Raw genomic sequence first — 22,022 nt, 5'->3', positions numbered from 1 at the left:
CTCAGTCTGCACCACCAGGGGGTAGGGTGGGGGAACGTAAGGAGGAAAACACAGCTGGGACACTTTGCTTTCCGCTGTCACAAGCACTGAACAGTAAAAGGTCAACAAAAATAAAGTGAATGAGAGCCTGGAGGCAAGCTTGAGTGAGGAGGAGAGAAAGAAATGGGGAAAGTGCACGACAATGTGTCGCATACTTGTCCTGTCCCACTTTGGAGCTGCTTCGGGGAAAGACTGCTTCAGCTGAGGTGCGCAGCAGGGGAGGGGTGGCAGAGAGGCTAGGAAGGGGAGCAGATCGACTGCTCACATTTGCTGCAATGCGTCTGTGGGACAAGCGCTTGCTTAACCTGTGTTATCTCACTTGGTCTCCAGTGGCCTCCCGGGTGCAGTCATTTTCACCAGGACAGGAACCTCAGAGAGGTGTAGGTGACCTGCTTAATGGAAGTTTATTGTTGGTGAGCACAGGGGATCCAAACACCAGCCAGGCTTTGAAAAGAGAAGCAGCCTGGGGCAATGAAAGCAGGCAGCTTCTGGGCCCTTTTGAGCACATCCTTCTGGATGGCACACCAGCACACCCACTCGCGGACACGTAGGAATGACTTTCTCAAAGGCACAAGGCCTATGTGCCTCTGATCATATAAAACCACAGTTTATCAAAATGAACCCCAGGAAATGGAAATAAGAGGTCTTTTCTTTGTTGTTGTTTTCTTTTTGTCTTGTTTGTCTTTGGGAGGGGCACAGAAATGGAGGGGCAAAGGATGAACAAATGCAGCGGTGGTACTCACTAGACTAGGAAAATGAACTCTACAACTTATGGGTGGGGATGGGAAGGAAAAACTGGGAGAGACATGAACTAAAAAGCAATGTCCTCATTACCTGACTTATGAAACGGTAACCTCTTCGTACATCAGCTTTATAATAACAATAATTTTTTTAAAAAGAATGACGTCCTTACTCTTTCCCATTTATGTGAGAAATCAAGAACTTTGTAGGAGTCACTCAAGAGACAGCCAACAAGCTGAACTCCAGAACAGAGTAAGCTGGCTGAATGGTAAGGTACTGGGAAAGGAGAGGACCGCGGGCTAAAGATATGACAGGCATTGCTTCCTCTGGAGGACTGTGATTATAGCTAAGGCTTGGGGACCCTAGTGTGGCTGTAGGCCTGCAGAGGGAGGAGGCCCTGACTACACAAGCAAGAATACAAAAGGAAGGGGAGGATGGTCCCATTCGCTGATAGAGTTCAACTTGGGTAGTATTAAGTAGCTGAGCTTTAGAAGGGCAATTAAGCTTAACTCAAAACCCTGCCCACACAGGCCAACCCTTCCACCAGGTTTGTTCCGCTGAGCAGACTGTCCTTACTAACAAGGCGATAATGAGGTGCCAATTTGGTGTCCATGACCAGAGTAAGACAAAGTCAGTTTTGTTTTCCCCAGAGAAGTCAGCTGTATTTTTTCAACTTGCCCTCTGGTCAGGAGGTTCTCTGGCTGGAGGTTCCCCTTCAGCTTTCGAAGCCCACACAAGGACGCGCCATCTTTCTAGCCAAGAAAAGCCAACCATGCTGGGTGTTTGTAGGTCAGTCGTGGAAAACAAACGCTTTACAGGGTATGGCCAGGCTATAGAGGTTTTATTTATTCAGAGCAAGCATGACATAAGATGAATACCAGATTTTCTTCCTGACATCCATTTTGCTGAGCAAATTCTTCTTGCCCCTCAACTTGATTCAAGCCTATGTAGAAGTCATTTCACATGAATCATCAAAGTTGAATAGCTCCTGTGAACCAGAATAAGGAGGAGGAAAAGGCCCACTCGCTTATTAAAGAAACAACAACGAAAAAACAATTCTCAAATTCTTAGCCTTCAAGAGTTAATTCAGATGGAGATAGTGATCACATAGTACATCATCAGGGGCGATTTTCCTGTTTTGTTAGAAGTGAGTTCCCACACACTAAGCACACCCACACTCAAATCCAAGAACAAAACACATTTCAGAGCCAAATAAAAATGACTTTGCTACTCTTCCCGTTTGCATGAAAAGTCAAGCTCCACAAAAGTAGGGAGGCAGCGTGTCTTAGAGAGATTGTGTTTTTTCCACCAGCCTGCTTCTTACTTAAGGAGTACTTGAGGGACACTCAGCTGTCATGAACAGAAAAGAAAGAAGTTAATGGCTTATCAGAATCCAGTGGCAGTGAAGTATGGACATCTCTTTCATGGATACACATTTCCATGGATAAGGACCTTTGAACAATTCTAAAAAGAGACTCAAAATATGCCCAGAGAGCAAAAATATAGGTTTTGCTGTTGTATAGCTAAACATATAGAATAATTACCTAGCTAGGGTACCATCTATAATGCACCATTCCAGTAGAGGAATTTCAATTTCTTTCTTTTCTTTTTTCTCTTGTCAGTCATGGGGCTTGAACTCTGGGCCTGGGCGCTGTCCCTGCACTCCTCAGCTCAAGGAGAGCCCTCTACCACTTGTGCCACAGCACCCCTTCTGGTTTTCTGGTGGTTTATTGGAGATAAGAGTCTCACAGACTTTCCTGCCTGGGTTGGCTTTGAACCATGATCCTCAGATCTCAGCCTCCTGAGATCTAGGATTACAGGTGTGAGCCACCGGTACCTGGCTAGGAGTTTCAATTTCTTCTTCCTCTAGGTCTAGGCCTTAGAACTGAATAGATAATTGATCCACCAAAGGTGTCTAGGTATTCTCATCTGCAGAGTCTGTGTTAACCTGGCAAGGAGGACTTTTCAGATCTTGAGCGGCGAGGTTATCTACAATGTATGTAATCAGGTAGTCCCTATGTAATCATACCCATAGAGAGAAGCTGTAGGGATGGAAGTAGACTCTGGAGATGCTAGCTTGAAGACAGAGGAAGGGGGCAGTGCAGCCAATGGCATTGTAGGTAGCCTCTAGAAACTGACACAGCAAGAAACAGATTCCCCCACCCCCAGAGCTGTTAGAAAAACCACACTGTTGACACCTTCATTTTAGTCAAGTCAGACTGGTTTGGGGCTTATGGAACTGTAAAGGAATAAATTTGTGTTGACACAAGATATCCAACTTGTTGTGATTTGTTACAGAAGCAAAAGGAAATAAATAGACTCCTCAGGGACCTTAGATGCAAAAGTTGCTTCTATTCAGAGAGGCAGTAATGAGAATGGGGCCTGGCTGGGTTTTGTGGTATGAACTGATCAGCCTCCAGGAGCTCTAGGGAGCACAGACCATCTTAAGAGCCCCCCCATGGAGGAGTTTAGAATGGCAGACTCCTGACAAATCAACTCAGCCAACAGAGAGAAAATGATTCATCCCAAGCCACAAAGCAGGGTGGTAGCAAAAGGAGGATCCACACCATCCAATCCAACTTCCAGTGCCTGAGAAAACCACCTTGCCCCTGACAAGCACATCTCTCTCACCACTAAATGATTATGTCCACTCATATGGATTTGTGGTTCACCTCTCCATTCAGAGAGGTGGTAAAATATGTTCAATGTGCAAGGCATTCATTGAACCCTAGGGAAACACTAAGGTGATGTTTCTTTCTAGAATCCCCTAAGCTGTAGAGGTGGTAACAGAAGAGATGCCCCCTTGTTTAGAGAGGGGACAGGGGCAGGATCCTCTCCACCTCTCTTCTCCTAAACCACATGCAATGTGCTATTTACAATCATGGAGTCAGAGCCGGGTTGGGGGGAGAAGGAAGAATAATACAGTGTGTCACACAGCTGGGAACCCCGCACAGAGAGAGAATATGGATCGCACAGCCAATCTGAGGGTCCATCCAGGCTCACAGAAGGAACACCACACCCTGCGGGTGCTCTGATTGACGCATCCAGGGAGCTGGAAGGCTCTCTGCCTCAGGACTAACGTCCCAGCTCTGAGGCATTGATTGTTACAAACAGTTCAGAGTATCATTCGATTACAAGCTGATTCTCCACTTGCTTCGTAAGTTTCCTTAACAAATTAAGGCAGTATTTAATCTCAGGAGTCTTGAAAACCTAAACTACAACTGGAAAGCGAACTTGTTATCTTCATAATGTTGGGAGATTTAAGGGCCACAGTTGAAAACGTGTCTAACGGTCGCATTCCATTGTGTGGAGAGGGTCAGGAATCTATTGTTCCCACCGGGAGAGCATGGCAGCTGCCCCAGTTTGATAGTGCTCACGGCTATTCATGTGCTTCAAGTGGGATGCAGTGATTCATGGGTAGTCGGCCATAAGGAGTGGGGCAAAGTGGCTTTCGTTCACTTGGGGAATGCTAGAAATGCAAAAACCATCCTGTCCCTAAAGGAATGGGGTCTGCAGGGACCCCATCTCTGCTACAGAGACATTCCCCACACACACTTCGGGGTGGGGGGGGCAAATGGGTGCTCAGGAATTTGTCTGTTCCACCCACATGGATGGAGCATCTGTCATAAGCTGTGGAAACTCCAGGTGATAGGGACACCAGGATGGAAGGGGGGAAAAGAGATTACATGAGCCCACCGTGCTCTGTTCTGACCCCGGAGCTCACAACAGTGGGGCACAGGAGGAAGAGGTCACACCACAGGAGAGTTCAAGAAATGTGACAAATGACAAGAAAGACCACTCACAGGGTTTCCCCCATCCTCTGGGCTTCTTAACCCAACAGCAAATGGGCAAACGACTCCGCAGTGGGTGGCAGGTAGAGGATGAACTGCTCTTACTACTGGATGTGTGTGAGGCAGAGAGGGAAAGCTGCCTAAAGTTCCCACAGAATTTTTATCTGTAAAATGAAAATGGGAGCTGAGCACCGGGGGCTCATGCCTGTAAACCTAGAGACTCAGGAGATCCTCAGCTCTCAGCAGCCAGGGGAGGAAAGTTCCGTGAGATTCTTATCTCCAATTAACCCCCCCCCCAAAAAAAAGCCAGAAGTGGAGGTATGGTTCCAGTGGTAGAGTGCCAGCCTTGGATGAAGACAGCGAAAGGACAGAGTCCAGGCCTGAGTTCAAGCACCAGTCCTGGCACACATGTGTGCCCATGCACGTGCATTCCCATGCAGGGAAATAACAAACATCCAGGCAATGTGTCTCAGGCCCGGTCACAGTAATTGGATGAATGCTCCTTGGCATTCTGTTGGGGCTATCAGGACAGATATTCTGGGGCTATCATGTCCAGATGCTAAACAAGTTGTTAAGTCACCACCTACCAAGAGGCTGCTTGAGAATAAAGCCAGCCGGAAGACACTGGCTTGGAGACAGACTCAGGCTGCTCCTGAGCATCTTGTGAGAGAACCCCGTGCCAGCTTCCCCTCTTCTGCACACAAACTAGTGTGTCTCCTTTATTCACTTAGCAAAAAATAATAATGCTAAAAGAAGGCTGACCCACTTAAGCCATCTGCTTCTAAATCCCACAGCTCCTTGGTTCCCTGGTCTCCCCCCCCCCATCCCCTCTGAAGCCTGAACACACTACAAGCACTGATTGTCAGCACTACTAAGGGGTCACTGCGGAAGAAACCTGTACCTGCCCACCTGTTTCCTGTGCTCCTCCACCCACAAGGACACAAGGCCAGGGTCCACATGGGCATGGACACAGGGTGTGAACTGGAGCAACTGTTTGCTGGTTCTGGGATCCAGCTCTGGCCAAGCTGGTGTTCCCGTGAGCAGGAGGATTGGCACTTCGGCCTTTATAGGATGCAATTTCTACCCAACTGCACCACCTGGACACTTGATGGTCCACTGATTTTCCTCTTTACGAGAAAGAGATCTTGATTGAAACTGTGAAGGCTCCTTTGCCTTCTCAGCAGGGGAAGGAGAAGGGCGGAGAGTGAGTAAGCGACTGCCCATGGGCTGTGTGCTGCCCTGTAGGAATTCAGGGGGGGAACCAGGCTCCCTGGGTTGTGGGCTCAACCTGCTGCTGGTCAACTGTGTGACAGTGGATAAGAGACTTTACCTCTCTGGGCATCTGTGGATCCATTTCTAAAAAGAAGTCACTACCTTCTCAGTTAGAGTATGAGTGTCACAGAAGAGCTGTCAAAATGCGCTGTAAACTACAAAGTCGCATTTTGCACAACGTTGTTGAAAAGAGGACATTTTCTGTGCGATCTGAACAAACACTCCCCTTTTAGAAAAAAGCTCTCTCCACACAAAGTGGCTTTTGGAGTTAATCTCATTGCCATCGAGATTCAGGATAGAATGTACAATGCATGTGCAGCAGCTCAGTCATGCCAGCCGAGCACCCATCACAGTGATGTGATCGATGTGATGATGATCGATCATGTGCTGTGCTCCATAGATGGAAGACTGCCCAGAGGCAGGGCTCTGGCTTCAGAGTTAGTACCAGTTTGGCCACTTATAAGCCAATGGCTGTGGGCCAACCCTCATCTTCTCTAGGCCTCAGGGTCCTCAGGAAGAAAGGTAGGGCAGCTGGATCTAAGGTCTAGACTTATCCCAAGAGTTGAGAGAGTGCATAATTATTCAGCCCACTTCCAAGCACACAGGAAGCAGCCGCTGCTACTATTATTGTTACCGTGGGCATGATCATTGCCATTACATCACCCACATCACTGTCATCCACAGTGTGGGCTGCAGGGAGCTCTGCCAAGGCAGAAGAAGCTTCCTTAGAGATAGAGATAGATGATGACAGAAAACACAGAAATGTTAATAGGGAGAGAGAAGGAACAGAAGGTGAAGGGTGGACAATTACTGAGGGGAGGAAGCAGGCGTAGAGTGGGGCTTTAAGAGAGCAGATAGAGTGACAGTAGCTCCTGAGTGAATCATTTGAGTCAATACAGACTGAACAGTAAGCATGAAGGTCCACAGAATGAACGTGTGCAACTCAGCCACGGGCTCTTCCCTGGCAATCTTCAATCACCCCAAAGCAGAAGCCAAAAACTAGAGCCTAGAGCACCATAGTACCTGACCCTACCTAACCCAACCAAACTGAACATATTCATAAATAGGCATAATGACTTCCAAGATGACCAACTCAGGAATTTAAACCCACTCCCAGTTCAAGTCAGTTCACTTTCCAGGCTGAGTCATGAGTGTGCCATTTCTTCTTTTGTGCTAAGAAATAAAACGCAACCCAGGCAACAGGTCTCATGACCAGGCAGGTAAATGTTTTCCAGGTTGGGTCGTACCTGCATATAATGTGGCCAAATCAAATAATGTGCAAAGCTCAGGGTCAGGTCTTTGCAGGTCCTGCTCAGGGAGCTGAATGATATCTAGATCATAAGTTCTCAACTCAATGTCATTTAGCAGCACATCTACAAACATTGGAATGATACTGAGTTTAGTAGGGCCCCTGTGCAAAGAAGACATACAGATTCTTGAAGTATTTCACATTATTTTTTTAGCAATGGGGAGATAATAGTTCACTTTTTTTTTTTCTATAATGGGGCTTTTACTCAGGACCTTGCACTATTGCTTGGCTTTTTCACTCAAAGCTGTTACTCTACCACTTGAGCCACACTTTGATTTCTAGCTTTTTCCTACTTAATTTGAGATAAGAGGCTCTAAGTTTCATCTGCCCAGGCTGGCTTTGAAGCTTAATCCTTAGATCTCAGCCTCTTGAGTAGCTAAGATGACAAGCATGAGCCACTGACAACCAGTCACAATCTATTATTGAGACGCCACTTTACACCAGTTAGAATGTCCATAATCAAGAAATTTAACAACAGATGATGGCTGGGATGTGACCAAAGGGGAACGCTACTACACTGTTGGTAGGAGTACAAACTTTTTCAACACTCTGGAAAGCAGTGTGGAGGTTCCTCAAAAGACTACACATAGAGCTCCCCTATGACCCAGCAATCCCACTTCTGGAAATCTACCCAAATGACCACAAACAAGGCCACACTAAAGCCACCAGTATGACCATGTTCATCACAGCATTATTTGCCATAGCCAAGATATAGAACCAACCCAAATGTTCCTCAGTAGATGAATGGATCAAGAAAATCTTGTACATATACACAATGGAATTCTATGCTTCCATCAGAAAAAATAATATGGTTCCATTCATAAGGAAGTGGAAAAACTTGGAAACAGTTATATTAACTGAAGTAAGCCAGACCCAAAGAAAAGCAAGTCGCATGATCTCCCTCATTTGTAAGAACTGGAATATGTATATGATGTTCTTTTTTTAAATATATATTTTATTGTAAAGATACTGTACTGAGGGGCTACAGTTACATGAATAAGGTAATGAGTACATTTCTTTTTTTGGGGGGGTCCTGAACTCTGGGCCTGGGTGCTGTCCCTCAGCTCTTCAGCTCAAGGCTAGCGCTCTACCACTTGAGCCACAGTGCCACTTCTGGCTTTTTTCTTTTTGCTTATGTGGTTGCTGAGGAATCGAACCCAGGGCCTCATGCATGCAAGACAAATGCTCTACCACTGAACCACCTTCCCAGCCCTTTTTTTTTTTGCTTATGTGGTGCTGAGGAATTGAACCCAGGGCCTCAGGCATGCAAGGCAAGCGCTCTACCACTGAGCCACCTTCCCAGCCCTATATGATATTCTTTTGGGGGGTGGCGGGGGTCTGGTCGTGGGCCTGAACTCTGGGCCTGGGTGCTGTCCCTCAGCTCTTCAGCTCAAGGCTAGTGCTCTACCACTTGAGCCACAGCGCCACTTCCGACTTTTTTCTTTTTGCTTATGTGGTGCTAAGGAATCGAACCCAGGGCCTCGTGCATGCAAGGCAAGAGCTCTACCACTGAGCCACCTTCCCAGCCCAAGCCCTATATGATATTCTTAACAGAGGATCTCAACAACCCAAGTGCTTAGTGCAAAGGACTATATATAATAAAGTATATTAACGTGATCCGACTTATGGAAACAATAGGTTCTCATTAGACCCTGTATATAGTTTGTTCTTTTTTCTCTAAAAAACAAAAAACAAAACAAAACAAAAGAACTAGAAGAAAGAGGCTTGAAGGCTACAAACACAAGATGATAGAAATAATTACCACAATTTGATCACTATACATTGTGCATATATACTGGACTCTTACACTGTACTTCACCAATACAAACAATTATGTGTCTTAAATAAAGAGGAAAAAAACCCTCGTCTCAACTGTACCATAATGCTCTCAGAAGCGGGTCAGGACACAAACCCCAGGGAGCAGTTCTTAGGCCAGGTTACAAAGATGCCGATGATGATGGAACTGCCATGTAGAGGCCGAAGTTCAAACCCTAGCTGGTTACCACAGATTTTAAGAGCAAGAAGGAGTCATAGATCATCCGACCCAATCATTCTACAGAAGGAAAAAAGAGCGCCAGGGAAGCTGATGGAAAAGGTAGATCACCCCACACCTGGGCGGAGGAGCCCTGAGCCTGGATCCTAGGCCTCCTCAATCCTCAGGCTGACGCAGTCACTGTCGTGGAACATCCCACCAACATGCACCAGGGTGCTACTCTCCTTGGAGGGCAGAAAGTGGTGCGGCTCTCTTTCCGGGTGACAGTCGTGCCACTGGATCACCGCTGGCTGGTCCTCTGTGACTAATTTCGAGATGACTGGGTCAATGCCGCTAACCCGTGTTGGGCCTCTGCCATGACATTATCATAGGATGATTCATATTGCTGTGACAGCTCTTGAAATGATTCATTATGACAATGATAATCCTGCCGTCTCTCTTTTGTTTCGTGTTTCTTGGTGGGTTATTAAGTGTTTTTACCTTATTACCTGGCTACCTGGTTTCCATACTGACAACATGGGAAGTAAAGTCAAATATGACCGCTTCCAGTTTCTATCACCAAGACTGAAACAGAGACCAGTGGGAGGAGTGACCAGGGGTCATCCAGTGAATACAGGCCTTCAGGAAGAAGGTCTTTTAACCGTGGGGCCAATATTCTTGCCCCTGGTTATACAGTTGCTTAAAGGAGCTTCACAAACCGAATTCCTGGCCTTGCTTCCCATAGATAGGAGTGTGGTATCACATCTGCAGCTCTGGGTGCTTGGTACGCTGTACCACACCTACCAGGCAGGGTTTGATTATCGAGACCAAAAGAGACAGCGGGACAGCTAGTGGTTTTATAACTGACAAGAGGCAACCTGCCTTTCCTGCTAGAGCTGTTAGAAGGGCTCTGAATGTGCAAAAGAGAACCAGTAATGCTGCAAATGCAGAGATAGCATATATCCCACGAGTGCCACCGTCTCTGAGTTCAACATCTTGTAACACCAAATAGACCAACAGACAGAGCTTTTTGTTTTTTTAAGGGCTGGAGGTATGACTCAGGTAGAAGAGTGCTTGCCCACAATATTGAGACTAAAAGCACCAACTTCTACATCTAGAGCAAGGACCCTATACTCCTTTTCTTTCTTTGACCTTTCTTCTTTCCTTTTCCTTATTTTTTTTTCAATGCTTAGGATAGAACCCCGGGCCTCATACATGGTAGGTAGGCACTCTACTACCTGAACCACACCCTCAACCCTGTAAAAAATCTCTCTCCCTCTCCCTCTCCCCCACACTTCTGTTACTAGGCCTTGAACACAGAGACTTGCACTTGCCAGCTCAAGCATTCCACCACATAAGCCACGCCTCTAGCTCCTTTATTTTGTTAGTGAGAGAGAATCTCACTAACTTAGCACAAGTTGGCCTCAAACTCATGATCCTCCTGCTTCTGCCTCCTGAGTAGCTAGGACTACAGGTGTGTGCCACTCTCCATTTTTCTTTAAAAAAAAAAACAACCCTTTATTTTATAAAATGATGGTTCTAGAGGTTTAATTTTTTCCTTTTCCCATATTGTATTTCTTTTTTTAAATAAGTTTTTTATTGTGAAAATACTGTACAGAGAGGTTACAGTTATATGAGCAAGATAATGAGTACATTTCTTATCAAGCATTGTTGCCTCCTCCTTTGTTTTTCCCCTCCCCTCCCATCCTTCCCATCTCCACAATTACACTCCCCACCCCCACCTAAATTGTAAGTTAGTTTTTCGACATAACATCTGTACATCTGTTGCAATGGGTCATCCTGTATCCCTATTTAAACAATTTGTTTTTCCCTTCCCCTCCCCAAATTATACCAACATCAAATACAGAGAAAACAGGGGTTATACTATGGGGGGAGGGACATATAAAACAACAAAAAAATCACATGGTTAGAGGTTTAAATTTGTTTTTAGTTATTTTTGTTATGAAGTTGAAGAATACAAAAATAGTACAAGGATAACAAATACCTACAAACTCATTGCCCCAAATGAACAAACGCTACTATGGTCATTTTTAACTCCGGTATTACTTCTCTCCTCTCTTCCCTCTCTTTTTTCCCTCTTATATACACATTCTCACATGCATATATATGTATATATATGCATATATATATATATTACATGCATATATATATGCACACACACATACATAATTATACAGTCTCCTTTAAGATTCTATTCAGTCCACTTCTACCCTTAGCTCTCCAAAGAAATCTGTGTGTGGTTTGTCTACCAATCTACACATCTGTGTGTATCTGAGCCAATAGGTGAAAAGTATAAAAACAAGAGACTTTTTCTCTAGGGCGTGTCCATAAAACAGCACATGGGGCTACTTTCAACAAAGTTTCCCTAGAAGAGACAAAGGCGTGTCCTCCAGAGTGTCTTTCAGCATACCTAAGGACAGGAGGTGAGAGGCATCATTGATTAAATAAAACGTTGCTGAGCAAAATGAGACCAGCACTGGCCCAATGGCCATGATTTCTTCTCCGTGGGCCTGCAGGTCAGTTCTCTTCCCTGGATCTCAGGGAATTTTGTTTTGTTTTGTTTTTTTTTGTAAAATGAGAAAGTTGGATGAAAGGCTTTCTGAGTGCCTCCTACCTTTGAAATCTGATGATGGTAAGGTTCAATTTCCTCCCGTGTCAGTCAAATGGAAATAGTGATGTCTGCTCTGCTCCCTACCAGTACAGGAGCTTTGCAAAGATCAAATGCCATGTACAGATGTTTTTCAAAGCATGTTAATAATTGTTAATAACAACTGTCATTATTATTATTACAAATCAAACTACTTTTTAGCTTTGGGGGCTAGTTTTTAAAGAAACTTGTTTTATGTGTATTGGGGTGGGAAGGCTTGGTTTAAATGTCAGTCATGGTGCAGGCCAGCCAGAAGGAAGGAATTAATTTCTTCTACCCCTGCTGTCTTGGGCAGGCAGTTTTGCACAAAGACTCTAACACTATCCATGAAGATTTAGTGAGTGAACCACCAAAGCACCTCATTGTAAAAGATTCTCCTTGAGAAAGGTATTTCTAGACAAGTCCATGGCTTTCAGAGTGAAATGAGGCTAATTCCATGCAGGGCTGAAAACAGTTTGTCTGAAACCGAGATCTTCAGAATATCCCTATTGGTGAGAATTTCCCTGTGTTTGTTCAGGTTTCATCTCTGGGGCTAGGGGTGTTTTTAGTGTGTGTGAGTGTGTGTGTGTGTGTGTGTGTGTGTGTGTGTGTGTGTGTGTGTGTGTGTACGTATGCACACATGTGCACGCCTGTGTGTGTTTTCCATTTTCCCAGTAACATAAGCTATGGTGACCTCTTAGCTAAGAACATTTTCTGTGGAACATTTGAAGCTTTTGAAATGGGAAAAGGGGAGCTTTTTTTGTATGTTTTTTATTGTAAAAATGCTGTACAGAGGGGTTACATGAGCAAGGTTATGAATACATTTTCTATTAAAAGGGAGCTTTGTGAATCTTTTAAAAATGCCACACAAAGTTCTTTAGGAAGTCTAATTGCTAATGTTTTAAACATACAACTGAATTATTCAGGAGATCAACACTGTTCTTCCACTGGAAGATTGTATACACACAAACATGAATGTCTCTCCCTCTCCCTACACAACTTTCCCTAAAGGACTCCCAGCCTGCAAAATGCAGCAAATGTGCTCTCCTCCAGGAAGCCTTCTCTAACTCCTGCTCACCCAATGGGAGCTGGTATTCTCCTTTATGAGTTTCAGAATGCTCTGTTATTCTGCCAATCTCAACTCCACTCTCCCAACCCCTACAGTACCTTCTCACATAATTAGCTACATAATTGTTTGAATCCTCCCTTTTCCATGATCATTTGATTGTATAACTGGTAATACATAGACCCAGTAAGCACTGCTATCATATACATCCTTGTTTCACATGTGTGCATATACAAGTAGGACTTGTGTGTCACATTCTCAATTTGTTTCCCAGGCTAAATGGTTCATGTGTGAGTGTGTGTTGCTACAAAGCTTTGAAAGGTAAAGCTCTGAGGAGAATTCAGATTAGATTCAGTCTTTGAACACTGCTGAAATTATGTAAATAGTACCAACCACATCAAGTAGAAAATTCGAAAACATTCAACAAACAGACTTCTTGTCATATTTTTCCTTTTAACGAAATCTTGAGGGAAATGCCACTTTAATGTGTGATCTCGGGAGACGTGACCAATCTACATGATTCTGAGAAGAAACACATGCGCCTAAACGGTCCTCGTGTTCCCTGAACCCCTGCACAGTGTACTACTGACTTTTTTTTTTTTTACAGTAAATGCACAAGGATGGTTATAAAATCCAACTTAACTTCAGTGCAAAGAAAACTACGATTTGAGAACAGACTTCTCAAGCTGGCTAGTCTTTTCCTCCAGGTGCTTGCTAACATGGGCTTTTTTTTTTCTTTTTTGGTCAGTCCTGGGACTTGAACTCAGAGCTTGGGTGCTGTCCCTGAGCTTCTTTGTGCTCGAGGCTAGTGCTCTACTACTTGACCCACAGTTCTACTTCTGGTGTTTTCTGAGTAGTTTGTTGAAGATAAGAGTCTCACAGACTTTCCTGCCAGGGCTGGCTTCCAACTACAACCCTCAGATCTCAGCCTCCTCAGTAGCTAGGATTACAAGTGTGAGTCACCCACACCCAGCTAATGTGGGCTTTTTAACTGATGTGAATGAGGCCAAATAAATACTACGTGTAAGTCTTAATCTTCTCATCTATAACATGAGACAGTCGGACAAGACAATGTGTAAGGTTTCTTTAGGCCTTATTATTTCAGAATGTTGAGTGTTTTCTTCAAGCAGTTATTTAGGACACCTGGAAAGGTTTGAATGATTTGGTACAGAGACAGATTTCAGGACTGAGAGGGCTCAGGGTCTGGGACCTGGGTGACTTTAGGGAGAAAAACATTCTACCTCCACATAACTTAGCAGAACCGTTGTATATGGCAAAAGGAAACATGACAGTTGTAATTGTGGAGGGCACCGGAGACCTTCCTGGACCTTCCTAGACTAGGCTCATGCCTAGTTTCTGACCTAGGAGGACAGGGATAGAGTCTGAAATTCTGCATTCCCAACAGGTCCAGGTGATGCTGTTGCTGCACATTGAGAGCTGCTGGACCAGAATGTCTTGAGATACTTTATGAAGGTGAGTTGGGAGGAATTTGGTAATATTGATTGGGTGTTTTCCCCTTTGGCTTTAGTTATTTTTTTTGTAAATAACATTTCATGTTTATACCCATGTTGGCCTGGACCAATATTCTTACATTTATGCTTAGTTATATAGCTGGGGTGATGGGTATGTACCACCTTGCCAATTTTTTTTTTTGGTTGAGATGTGAACTTTTTTTGCTTCCAAATGGCGATAATCCTGATCTTTGTCTCCTAGGCAGCTCGGTTTACAGGCGTAACCAGCACACCTGGGTTTTTAATGCGTACCTTCTATCTATTAGCCACCATGTACACCAAAAGGGAGGGGGGGAGTTCTCTTTCTATAGGGGTTTCAGACTCTACAAGAATAAGCTCAAAGCCGGGCACCGGTGGCTCACGCCTGTAATCCTAACTACTCAGGAGGCTGAGATCTGAGGATCATGGTTCAATGCCAGCCTGGGCAGGAAACTCTGTGAGACTCTTATCTCCAATAAACCACTAGAAAACTGGAAGTTTTCTCACTTTGAGCTGAAGAGTGCAGGGAAAACGCCCAGGCCCAGAGTTCAAGCCCCACAACCAACAACAACAACAAAAAAAGAATAAGCTTAAAGGATGCATAACCATGTTCTTTTATGAGCTGTAGTCAACATCTTCAACATCTGGGCTGGAATAAAAACACTAAAAGGGGGCTGGGAAGGTGGCTCAGTGGTAGAGCGCTTGCCTTGCATGCATGAGGCCCTGGGTTCGATTCCTCAGCACCACACAAGCAGATAAAGCTGGAAGTGGTGCTGTGGCTCAAGTGGTAGAGCGCTAACCTTGAGCTGAAGAGCTGAGGGACAGCACCCAGGCCCAGAGTTCAGGCCCCACAACCTGCAAAAAACAAAACAAAACAAAAAACGCTAAAGGTTCAGAAACCCTGAGGTAACTTGGCCAATTCACAGGCTCAGCATCATTTGATCAGGTTTGTTGGTGACTGCATCCACTCAGGCAGACAACAGGGGTCAGCCTCCAGAGGCTAAAGGGCCTGTGTCTGAGCAACACCTACATGATGAAAACGTCAAGGCCCACAGTCATCCTACAAGGACTAGGATAGAACGCAAACAACAGGTTTGTTTCTGTGTGTTTTTTTAAGCCATCAGTATCACCAGATCTCAAACTCGGTGGCACTTTGGAAGTGACTTCGGAAGTTTATTTTAAAAACCTGGAATCTTGGGGTTGGAGGCATGGTTCAGGTTGTAGAATGTCAGCCCATGAGCAAAAGCAAGTGTCAGAAACAGAGTTCTAGTCCTGATCTCAGACAAAAGAAAGAAAGAAAGAAAGAAAGAAAGAAAGAAAGAAAGAAAGAAAGAAAGAAAGAAAGAAAGAAAGAAAGAAAGAAAGAAAGAAAGAAAGAAAGAAAAGAAAATCTTAGGTTTAGATCCTAACATAAACATTCTGAGCCAACATGATCACTGGAACAGCTCATAGGAGAACTCAGCAAATGCTGAGAATTACCCAGCCATAGAGGAATAGAATCAATCTGGTGGGGGGTTGTTTTGTTTTAATTTTGGGAATTTGTTTCTTTGTGCCACTATTGGGGCTTGATCTCAGGATCTGAGTTCTGTCCCTTAGCTTTTTTGCTCAAGACTTCACCACTTGGAGCCCTAACACCCACTACTAGCTTTTTTCTGATTAATTGGAAATAAAAGTCTCATGGACTTTGCTGCCTGGGGAAGCTTTGAACTACAATCCTGAGATCTCAGCCTCCTGAGTAACTGGGATTACAGGCGAGAGCCATGGGCGGCCAGCTTGTGTGTTTTTTTTAAATTTTTGATCCCACAAGCCATTTTTGTCACTCTATATGGCACAGCCATTTGTCTTAAATTATGCTTAAGAATAAACACTGACATTTTTACAAGTTTGTCGAGGGTCACAGAGTAAGCAATCAATCAACATCTCTTAGTTATATCAATGGATGTTTCAAGAAATACAGTAAGAAAAAAAAAGAAATACAGTAAGATTTAGTGTGATTTTTTTTTTCTGGTGGCAACCCATTCCTACAGCACACATCTGCTTTCTGCTACAGAAAACCAGGCCAGGTTTGCTTTTGCCTTCTGAATTCTAATCATCTTAAGGCCCTCCTCCTCCTAATGTCTTTCAACTTCCCAGCCATCCAGCTAGCTCAATGCTGGGTAAATTCCGGGCACCGAAGGAGTACTTCATCCATGAACTTGAATGGATGAGTGTCTCTCTCCATGGGGAATGTAGACCTGGGCAGAAGGCTGTTTTGTGGAGAGAAGGAGCAGGTCGACCCTTGGCGGCATTGGGAATGTGTGCGGTGTCAATTCTTTACATTCCTAGGACTAAATGGGAACAACATCGAGGTTGGAACTTTATAAATAAGCCTTGTAATTTATTGTAAATAGGCCATTTGATTTATAGAGAACGTGTCCACTTTCCAAAGTGAATGGAAGTTTCTGCTGCCTTAACACACACGCCTTTCTGTGTTCTGCCAAAACAAAACCCAGGTACCTCCAGGGCAGAGAAGATTTCACAGAGGTTGGTTCTGGCTTTGCCTCTATCTTACAATGCCGCGGTCCTATGAAAACGACTGCAGAGAGGAGATTAAAAGAAAATAAAAAAATAAAAACAAGCAGCAACCGTTAGAGGCATAGGCCCAGCTCAGTGACAGTTGCACGTGCCGTTTGAGATATTTTCTCAGGATACCACAAAGTAAACCTGTGGTTAAGATCCAAGCAGACAGAGCACTGCCTTGGCGAAGGCCAGAATGGTTAAACCTTGAAGGCTGATTTTTTTTTCCTACTTAAAACTGTTCTTGGGTGTTTTTCCCTGCTACCCCATGCATTGCTAATTAGGAGCAGCCGAGGCTTGACATGTACACAGTCTTCTATGGTAAAATTGATTATTCTATTACTATGGAAAGTAAGGAAGTCATTTCGTTCAAAATATCAAATTCCACCAAAAAAAAATATCAGACATGGCAGCTGTTGGCGGATGGATGGTAGGGAGGGGCGGGTGTGTGTGAAAATACCAACTCTCTCCCCTTCAGTTTTTTGTTATCTTTGCAAAAAATGTGCACAAATATCTGTTCAAAGGAAGAAAGGAAAACAAGGAAGGATTCTAATGCATACAAGGCAGAAACCAGTAGCCAAAGCTACATAATAACTTTTTAAGGTACTAAAAAAAAATTCCCCATGGTACATGATACACAGTGCAGGCCATTTTATGAGTAGGCTTGCTTTTGAACACTCATGGGCAGAAAGCTGCTATTCTTCTGAATTAACATCTCTGAATTAACATCAGATATAAAATGAGGTGAGCTGGGTCTGGTTGTTAGGAGATCGATCTAATTAAATATGTCTTTGAACCTCACTCTAGCCTGGTTTATATGTTTACTTATCTCCTTGGAGACTATTAAAATTGTTTTGCTTAAAATAATAACAATAACATCAATCACCTTCCTTAGAGGTCCCTAACAGTTGCCAAAATCCACATCATGCCAAACCCCAGAGGTACTTAGAAACAATTCAAAAGAGTTGTCCCTTGGTGAACTATGCCTGCCCGTGAATTTACCCCACGGCACTCTCCTCCCACTCAGAATGAGACCCGAGAGGTCTCAGAAACACGTACATTTATTTTTCACCGTTCGCAAATCCCGTCAATTACATAGCCCCAAGCACCTCAACCGTAAGAGACCCCTATCGTTCGTAAGGTCGGAAAGCGGCTCCTCCCAGGCTCTCAGGTCTGGTAGAGACGCAAGCCGGTTTCCAGTGGCTAGCTACTCGACTTTTCTTTACAAAAGAGCTGAGTAGCCGGCGTAAAAAGCGCCATCTAGACTTCCTGACATTGGCTTCACTGATTTCACTGGGGTCACGAGGGGCTATTTTAGGTCACATGTTAAACTGCCCTTGGGAATCATGTATTAAAATTGTTTAAACAGGATGGGGGTGGGGGTGGAGGTACCAACAAATCGCAGAATCATGCACAACCGCGAACCGCCAAGAAAGAAGGAGTGGTCAGAACTGCTGCCTGGACTGGAAGCCCCCTGCACTCCCCCTCAGGCTGGGGAAAGGTAGGGTGATGTCATGCAGCCTTACCTTTCTGAAACAGACCAGGGCACCTGGCATGAGGCGCTGACCTACGGCCACCGAAGCCGGGAGTCATTTTGGGTGTTGCGCATGTGCCTTCCTAGAAAATTCCAACAACATTCTACCAGCTTTCTGCATGCCAATCATGACAAGCCTCCACTTAAACTCTGGAGTCTGGGAAGGGGTGGGGTGGAAGGGATGCAAGCAGGGAAGGGGGTAAGCGAAAGAGAAAGAGCGTCCGGGCCACCGCATACCGGTCTGGAAGTGGGAGTCACATGGCGCCCAGAGCCATTCCTGCTGCATTACACATGCTGAGTGTAAATGGCAAACAATATCAGTCGATGTTTATGCCACATGTTCTCAGCCTCTTCACATATCAACACCCAGGCCAGCTCGGTAGAGAGAGGTCTCTTGAGAACACTTCTGAAGGAGGCAGTCTTAGGCTAATCTGGCCAACCATTTCTAAGAAAATCCCAAAGCCTCCTAGCCTGGTTCCCTTTTCTATTCCCACCCCCAGTCCCCCTCTCCCCCCAGTGGTGGTTGTTGGTGCTGATTGGTGTTTTATTTGCCACATGGTCTTTTTACTCTGAATTTCACAGGTGACAATTTGGTACCCACAAGAACTAGTAGTGGCTGGGTGTTGATGGCTCAGGCCTGTAATTCTAGCTATACTCTAGAGGCTGAGCTCTAAAGATGGCAGTTCAAAACCAGCCCAGGCAGAAATGTCTATGCGACTATGATCTCCAATTAAGCAGCAAAAACCTGCAAGTAGAGGTATGGCTCAAGTGGTAGAATACCAGTCTTGAGCAAAAGAGTCAAGTGAGAGAGAATACAAGGCCATGAGTCCAAGTCCTAGTACACACGTACACACACGCACACACACACACACACACACACACACACACACACACACAGAGCCTTTAGCAGTATAGCTACACTCACTGATTCTCAGCCAGAGAGCTTCCTTACACTCCTGACTTTCTTTGCTGGCTTTTGCAGAACAGGAGGCAGGGTGAAAGGTTCCCTCACTTGTTTGCCCACGGTTAACCTCTCAGTGGGAAATAAAATAGATTCCTCTTTGCTCCCAGACTGCAGCTAGGGTGATATTGCCCCCCTAGGGAATGCTATAGACATTTTGTCAGAACTGAGGGGGAGGGGGACACTTGGGGAGGGGGTGACAACTGAATCTAATGAGCAGGGACTAGATGTATCCAAAACATCAACAGTGCCACGATATGCTTGAAGGCTAAGATTTCAACCAGTCTTGCAGAAAATACAACCCCCTCCTGAAGAAGTCAGGAAGTTCCTCCCTGTGGAGACTTTACTGTGAAGACTTTCCTGGGGTTAAGGCATGGGTTAACCCCTTTTTATGATTTAATTGTGTACAGACCTTCTTCTTACTTTCCCAAGGGCCACTATTCTCTTGTCAGTTCTTTCCCCCCACTCCGCCCTCTTTCCAAGTTTCATACTTAATCCATCAAGCTAAATTAAATTTTTGTGAGAAATCCTAAATCAAAATACACCATCACCCAGAATACACCACTGCCAGGTGGTGTAAGGCAAATTTAGCATCCCAGTTTCGCTCATGTGGCCCAGTCTGACACTCATCTTCAATGTCTGGCGTTCATTATAACTCCCTCCAATGTGGTCAGTCAGGTGTATTTTCTATAAGCTCTCTTCCAAAGGGATTCTATATAGCTTAGTAATAAGTGCTTCTTGAGCTTGCTCTTTTAAAGGGAAGGAGGAAGGCACAGGCCATCTCCCCTCCCCGCCCCCCCCGCCCCACACTGCCCATGTGTCCCCACATACAGGGCTCCCTCCTTGCTGGGACTGGCCTGGATTCAGTGTATAACATTTCTGCAACTCTCTAAAAAGTGGAAGCTAAAGCTTGTCCGCTGTCCCTGAACTGCCTGCTTCCAGCTGCCCACCAGAGACCCTGCCACCGCCTACCTGCCTCATGAGCTCCCAGGAGAGCCCAAGGCTCTGCTTCCTAATTTAGTCACAGCACACAGGCTGCCCCAAGCTCCCCTGGCTCTCAGCCACCACCCCAGCCCCAGACACCTAAAGGCGCCAGTCCCAGATCTCGACCCACGAGACTCAGCCAAGCTGGCCACAGCTGCATTTCTGCCTAGGCCTTGGGTCCCTCCCTGATCGATCAGGTTTCTCAGAGGAAAACGCAAGCTCACTCTACTCATTGATGACATGTTTTGCTATTTCTTAGTCTTTTCCTTGGGGGTGAGGCGGGATGGGGGGGTCTTTGTAATCTCCCTAAAGGGGGTGACTGGGGGTGTGTGGCCACAATGCCCACAGAGGAAGATAACCAGCGCCTGGTTTGGAGTCTCACCTCTGCCTATCCAGTTCTGCAACAAAAACAGAAGGGGTTTGTTGTTGGTTGCTGGGTTTTGGAGGAGGTTGTTTTAGTTTTGTGAGACCGGATTTTATTATATAGTCTAGGCTGACTGGAACTCAGAATAAACACAGGACTGACCTTGACTTCACAATCCTTCCTCCTCAGCCTCCCCAATACTGGGATTGGATTATGGGAGAGAACCACCATGTTCAACTCTGAAGGTTTTATGAATAAACATGATGTGGTAAGCTCTACAGAAGATTCTGAAGATGCTGAGGGGTTGTTTCCATTTGAAACATTTGCAACATGGCCAGAAGTTTTCTTCTTTTCCTCCCCCAGCACTTTCCCCACGTATTCATAACAGAGAGTTTCCATTTTCTATGTCAAACACTGCATGGACATTGAAAAGGATTACATGCTGTGTTTTTATAGAGCAAGTCAGTAAATACAAGCACATGAAAGTAAAGGTTAAAGAGCTGAAAAGAAGTATACTTCAACTGAAAAAAGTTTCTCTTGTTAGCCTGGTTAAGAACCAAGTCCTAGATGGGCGCTGGTGGCTCACGCCTGTAATCCTACTCAGGAGGTTGAGATCTGAGGATCATGGTTCAAAGCCAGCCTGGGCAAGAAAAGTCTATGACTCTTTTTTTTTTTAATTTAATTTAATTTTATTTGTGAACATACTGTACAGAGGAGTTACAATTACATGGGCAGGATAATGCGTACATTTCTTACCAAGCATTGCAGCCTCCTCCTTTGTTTACCCTTCCCAGCCTCCCCCCTCCAAGTCTATGACTCTTATCTCTAATTAACCATCAGAAAAACAGATGTGGTGATATGGGTCAAAGTGGTAGAGAGCTATCTTGAGCAAAAGATCTCAAGGACAGCACCAAGGCCCAGAGTTCAAGCCCCATGACCAACAAAAAAATGAAATAAAATCACTCCATGCACTGTTCATAGAGGCTCTGAATAAGTGAGTACCTCATCTGAAGAACCAGAGTTAGAGGGTGGAACATTTGAAATAAAGTTTGTTAGATTCCAAAGACTTTGTCTTTTCCTTAAAACACCTCCCAATATACAAGGTAATTCATAAACAATATACTTACAGCAACACGAAATAATGGCTGTAGGTTGAGAGGTGCTCGTACAATGAAAGTAAGTCCAGTTGCTAGTCAAGCCCAGTGCAAAATGACAATGCAGGGCACTTATTTAAAACCTTCTGAGAATCCAAGATGGCTACAGCAGAGCATCAAACCAGTCAAGTACTGGGTCCTC

The 22,022-nt window shown here is 44.8% G+C and overlaps 1 protein-coding gene and 1 pseudogene across 5 annotated transcripts in view; one reads left to right on the top strand and one right to left on the bottom strand.

Moving 5' to 3' along the window:
• The window catches only part of Rbm20 (RNA binding motif protein 20), a 193,929-nt gene that overhangs the window by 79,291 nt on the left and 92,616 nt on the right, over nucleotides 1-22,022 (bottom strand). The gene's annotated exons all lie outside the window — the stretch shown is intronic.
• Nucleotides 7,200-7,299, top strand: LOC138803993 (U6 spliceosomal RNA; annotated as a pseudogene).

Source organism: Dipodomys merriami, unplaced genomic scaffold, assembly GCF_024711535.1.
Source record: "Dipodomys merriami isolate MVZ:Mamm:240054 unplaced genomic scaffold, mDipMer1.0.p SCAF_35, whole genome shotgun sequence".
Classification (NCBI taxonomy): domain Eukaryota; kingdom Metazoa; phylum Chordata; class Mammalia; order Rodentia; family Heteromyidae; genus Dipodomys; species Dipodomys merriami.
This window is presented reverse-complemented; position numbering and strand designations above follow the sequence as displayed.